The sequence below is a fragment of the Tupaia chinensis genome, unplaced genomic scaffold (assembly GCF_000334495.1).
Source record: "Tupaia chinensis unplaced genomic scaffold, TupChi_1.0 Scaffold140356_1, whole genome shotgun sequence".
Lineage (NCBI taxonomy): Eukaryota > Metazoa > Chordata > Mammalia > Scandentia > Tupaiidae > Tupaia > Tupaia belangeri.
In genome coordinates this window covers 796,257-801,720 of record NW_006200233.1, presented here as the reverse complement: position 1 = coordinate 801,720, position 5,464 = coordinate 796,257, and the positions used below count along the sequence as shown (strand labels likewise).

General features: G+C 49.3%; 2 non-coding genes across 2 annotated transcripts; both read right to left on the bottom strand.

The window, feature by feature from the left end:
- Window positions 1–326: 326 nt before the first annotated feature.
- Window positions 327–408, bottom strand: TRNAS-GCU (transfer RNA serine (anticodon GCU)). The gene has a single exon. It is a non-coding gene; the product is annotated as a tRNA-Ser (tRNA).
- Window positions 409–2,811: 2,403 nt separating this feature from the next.
- TRNAI-UAU (transfer RNA isoleucine (anticodon UAU)) lies at window positions 2,812–2,905 on the bottom strand. Its single transcript has 2 exons — window positions 2,868–2,905; window positions 2,812–2,847 (listed from the first exon to the last, which is right to left on the bottom strand). It is a non-coding gene; the product is annotated as a tRNA-Ile (tRNA).
- Window positions 2,906–5,464: the final 2,559 nt, after the last annotated feature.

Genomic DNA, 5,464 nt, shown 5'->3' with positions numbered 1-5,464 from the left:
TCCCTCTGTGTATGTGTGTCTCTCTCTGGTCAAATTAAAATAAATGAATGAATAAATAAAAATTCAATAAATAATTATTTTTTTAAAAAAGAAGAAAAGAAAATTCAATGCCACAAATGTAAGAACGCTCTGGTCGAGAAACTGGATATCCACATACAAAACGATAAAATAGAATCCTCGTACACCACACACAAAAATCCGTTCTTATGGACTAAGGACAGGAAGGGAGAGGTAGAGGGCCAGAACCGGGACTGAGCAATGCTGCAGAAGGGCATGGCCCAGCCGGCACCGCGGGCGGCCTGTCAGTCACGCTAAAAGCAGGAGCCCGACGAGGGTGGGATTCGAACCCACGCGTGCAGAGCACAATGGATTAGCAGTCCATCGCCTTGACCACTCGGCCACCTCGTCACTCCTCGCCGCTCGCGTCCCATCGGGGAGGTCACACTCGGAAGCCACGCGGCTTCCGGGACAGGAGGAAGCTCCGGGCCCCCCGAGGAGCGGCAGGAAGTGACGACGCGGAGGGCTCCGTCCCGGCCGGAGCCGCGTCAGGGGCGCGCGGCCGGAAGGAGCCCGGCATTTCCGGTCCTGGCGGCAGGAGGCCGCGTCCGGCCGGGGGCGCGCAGGTCGGCGGCCGCAGGGCGGCTTCCTGGTCGGCCGACGGCCCCCGGGAGCCGGTGTGAGGACCGAACTCCGGCTGAAATCGGGGGCCTTCCCTTTGCCGAGGTCATGGCTCTGGAGTCCGTCGGCTCATCCCCCCCAGACTCCGCTGCCCTCGAGGGAAACCGGTGGACTGCCCTGGGGAGGGCCTTCCTGGCGCCGTGGGACCTCCATTCCCGCCAGCACGGGCACTCTGCGTTGGCAGGGGGAGGCTCCCTTCTGCCCGGCAGTGCTTGATGGCCCTTAGGAAGCCTTATCTCGGAGTGAAGCACGTTCCTTTGCTGATCTTTTTCAGGAACAGAAGCGTTTTAGTTTGACCATAATCACTAATTTAAGAATTTCAAGCTCACCTATAACCTACCAACTTCTGCTTCCCGATGTCCCACCTTTTGGGGCCAAGCCCATGTTAGGACTCTTGTGCCGATTGACACGCTCCTGCTCTTAGAACGAAGTAAAACGAACTGCTGTGTCTCAGCACCCCAAGAAACAGCTTGTCTTTCTCTGGGTCTGGCCACTCAGTTTTGTGCTTAGTAATAAACTGCATTAATTATAATGTCTGGGGAGTTGGTTATTTCTGTTGACAGGTGCTGAAAATGTAAAGAAAACTGCTAGTGGAGAATGTGATTATGTTATAGACCACTCAGAAATAAGAGGGCATCCAGACACAGCCAGACGTATTGGAGTTTTATTGATAAAGCCGGCGGAATGTGGACTGTTGGAGACTCAGTCCTCTCAAAACCTTGCAGCCCAGAGTGTAGGGAGAAGGGTGCTTATAAAGGCAAAAATCGACCTTTTCTGGGATGTTGTGGTGATTCACAAGAACAAAGAGCGGTATCTTAGGGTAAGGAGTTCCAGATTATTTAGCAAAGACAGTAGGAGTGTTAATCACTCTGTTTACTCTAGGCAAAAGGAGAAAGCAAGTTTCCATTGTGGAGAGGAGTTCAATTTTTAATTTATTTTTTTCTTTTTGAAGAGGTTTTTGCTATAGGGCACGTGCACTCGCCAGACAGAGACAGAGAGACAAAGCGAGAAATCACCCCCCAGGGGAGATGGCCACGCCGCAATCCCTGCTCTTCCAGTCTCCTCTCAGGGTCTTGGGCACGCACGCACACGCGCCTGGCGTGAGTTTAAGCCACCGGGTCCGGGACTCGTACAGTGGTTGACTATATGGGAGTCCAGTGACATAACCATTACGCTAATTGCTGGTCCCAAGAATTTCATATTCAATAGAAATTTTTTTAAAAGTAAAATAATTCCAAGTAAAGACTGAAAAAAATCAACTACTGGCAGAATGACCTTACAGAAAAATATCGAGAATGTGTTCAGCCACTTACAATCACAGTAACTGTTGATATGGCTGGCTTACAGCTCATTTTGCTATGAGATTTCTCTGTCCATGTCTGGGTTGTCCCTGTTTCTGCTTTACTGCTTCTTTAGGGTTTAACATATGTAATCTAGAGCATCACTTTAATTAATTTTTAAACTATTTCTGTCGTGGTTGTTAGTGGTTCATCTGGGGATTATAACATGCATTTTAGAAGAGTCTCCTTCACATTAATCCCAATTTACCTCATTCAGGTTGAAAGGAAGCTACACCGGAGAATAACTCGAATACGTAGGAAGAGAGCCAATAAAGGTAACTCCATAGATCAATGAAAGAGAGTGCTTATGCATGTTTTCTTTTAACTGACTTAACAGGATAGTTTAAAAGAATAATTATAAGCCTGAGTCTGTTGGCTTATGACAGGTGAAAATGTAATATGTAGATGTGGAGAGAGGACCCTGTGCAAGGAACTAGCTTTGACGTCCCGGAATGGACTTCACCGAGTTCAGTGCGCATTACTGCCTGCAGTTAGGGCCCACCACGGCCTGTGTCATGGGTCCCCAGGGGAAGCTGATAGTAAGTGGAAAGTGGGGAGGGGACGGAGAGCAGGTGTCAGGAGATCTTGGCATCGTCTTAGGAAAGGCTGTAGACAAAGGATGAGGGGTGTTAACTCCCTGCCGCATAGAGGAGGATTGGTCATTGGTTAACTCACTGCTGGTTCCAAAAATACCCAGGAAACGTTAGGAACGGTTGCTATAGTTAAGACCGTGGAGCAGTCAGGAAGTAGGTCAGAGTGCGGAGTGTAGTCACAACGTCGACTTGAAAAACGGTGCTCCAGGTGAGGCTCGAACTCACAACCTCGGCATCACCCGCACACATACTGCTATATAAGTACCGCGCGCTAACCGATTGCGCCACTGGAGCAGCTGGCCCCCGCTTCCGGTCGCTCCCTCACAGCCTCAATGGGAGCGTCCGGCGTGGTTGCTCGTGTCTCGGACTCTCCGGACTGTCGCTCCTGCGCGGGGGAAGGCCGGTCTCGGCTGCGGCCCCCGGTCCTGAAGACGCGGAGCGCGCTCTGCAGCAGGGAAGGCTCCGTCCTCTGGGCGAGCGGGGAAAGTGGCGCTCGGGAGACCCGCTGTGTCCGGCGTGCGGAGAGGACCCCAGGCCTCCGGCGGGCGGGCAGGGTCCCTCCGCGGCGTCTCCCGACCTCAGAGGGAGGCGCGCTTTTGCTCGCAGGGAGCGGCTGGCTGCGGGGATCTCGAACAACCTCCACAACTGGTCCAGGAGGATCAGCCAAAGCCGACCCCTCTGCTCGCTCCCGTTCTTGCCAACCAATGTGTTCAAAACTGAAGGACGCAGAGAGTCAGGTGTTGGGCCGCGTCTCCTGCGACCCTGAGTTTTGGAGCGTTTTGTCATGGGAGGACAAGGGAAAGGACTGTCTCTAGAAGTGGACGCGTGCGTACTTGAAGCATCGCGGAATTTTCTTATGGGCGATGTAGACGAATATGTAGAATTACATTTAGTTTATTTTTAAATGTTTGTTAAATAAAATTATATTTTAAGGTGATGTTTTGATATGCGTATATACGGTGAAATGATTCCTACTGTGCAGCTAATTAACACAGCCATCTTGTCACATAGCTACCTACTAACTACCGCTATCATGCCATGCATGAGATCGAGACTCACTCATCTTACATAGCTATATCTTTGTATCCTTTCACCAGTTTGATAATAGCCATTCTAATAGGTGTGAAGTGAGATCTCGTTGTGTTTTTTATTTGCACTTCTTTGACGATTAGTGATCCTGAGCATTTTTTCCCCATATATCTGGCTATTTGTATATCCTCTGTGGGGAAAAAAAAAATGTCTGTTTTGATTCTTGCCCACTTTAAAGTCTGTTGATTTGGTTTTGTTCCTGAGCTGTGTGGATACTTTACACATTTTGGATATTAACCCCTTATGGATATAAGGTTTACAAATATTTCCTCCCAATGCATAGGTTGCCTTTTCGTTTTGTTGGTTGTTTCCTTTGCTATACAGGAGATTTTTAGTTTAATGTGGTCCCTCTTCTTTATGTTTTGCTTTTGTTGCCTGAGCTTTTGGTATGCTGTTCAAAAAATTATTGCCAAAGCCAATGTCAAGGAGTTTTCTCTCCTGTTTTCTTCTAGAAGTTTTACACTTTTAGGCTTTATATTTAGGTCTTTTGTACTTTTTTTTTTTTTTTTGGAGAGGTTTTCGCTATAGGGCGCGTGCGTCGCCAGACAGACAGAGAGAGACATAGAGATAGAAAGCGAGAAATCACCCCCCAGGGGGGATGGTCACGCCGCAATCCCTTCTCCTCCATTCTCCTCTCGGATCTTGGGCACGCATGCATACGTGCCCGGCGTGAGTTTTAAGTCACCGGGTCCGGGACGCGAACCGCGGTTGACTACGTGGGAATCCAGCGACATAGCCATTACGCTAACTGCTGGTTCCCTAGGCCTTTTGTACTTTTGAACCGAAGTTTATGTACAGTGTAAGAGAAGGGTCTAATTTTATTATTTTGCATATGGATACACAGGTTTCCCAACATCATTTAATGAAGAGACTAGCCTTCCCTTTTTTATAAATGGCCTTTATTGTGTTGAGGTAATTTCCTTTTATACCTATTTTGTTGAAGTGTTAGATGTTGGATGATGAACTTGGTCAAAAGCTTTTTGCATCTATAGTCATGTGATTTTATCTTCATTTTGTTCATGTAATGTAGTGCATTGATTGGTTTGTGTTTGTTAAACCAGCCATCCGTACCAGAGATAAATCTCACTTTGTCACGGTGTATTCTCTTTGTTATGTGTGGCTGGATTCAGTTTGCCTTATTTTCTTGGGGATTTTTCCATCCATGTTCATCAGACATGTTGGCCGTAGTTTTCTCTGCTCGTGTAGTCATTGTCTGGCTTTGGTGTCAGGATGATAGTCTCACGAGTCCTGAGACTGACTTTGCTCTCATTCTGTGCCCACTACACACCTCCTGCTAGGTGGGCTTAGGTGGCTGGCTTAGCAGGAAGAGGAGGATGTCACGGGTGATAATAAATTATCCAGGCAGCGTTCTGCCAGGCATGCTGTGTACATCACCCGTCTCATCTTTGTGGTGGTTCTCAAGGCGGGGACAACTGGTGGTGTGCAGTGACACGAAGGTTGTCTCCTTCACCCTCCACCCCAAGCCTTGCACCAGATGCCACTCCCCCCAACCCCCACCCACCCCTCTTACCCCACCCCATCCCACACTGCTGCTCTCAGCCCTGTGAGCTCAGACCAGGAAGGAGGCCTGGACACCTGCTGGGCTTTCTCCTCTCTCCCTGCCTAAGTCAGGCTCCACCACACACCGTCGAGCTCCCATGACCGGTCATGTCTGGGAGAAGAGAGCGAATCTGGGGAGTAGCTTGGGGGGTAAATAAGTGGGACCGGCAGAGTCACCTGTCCTTCCGGTCCCCCGCCACGCCG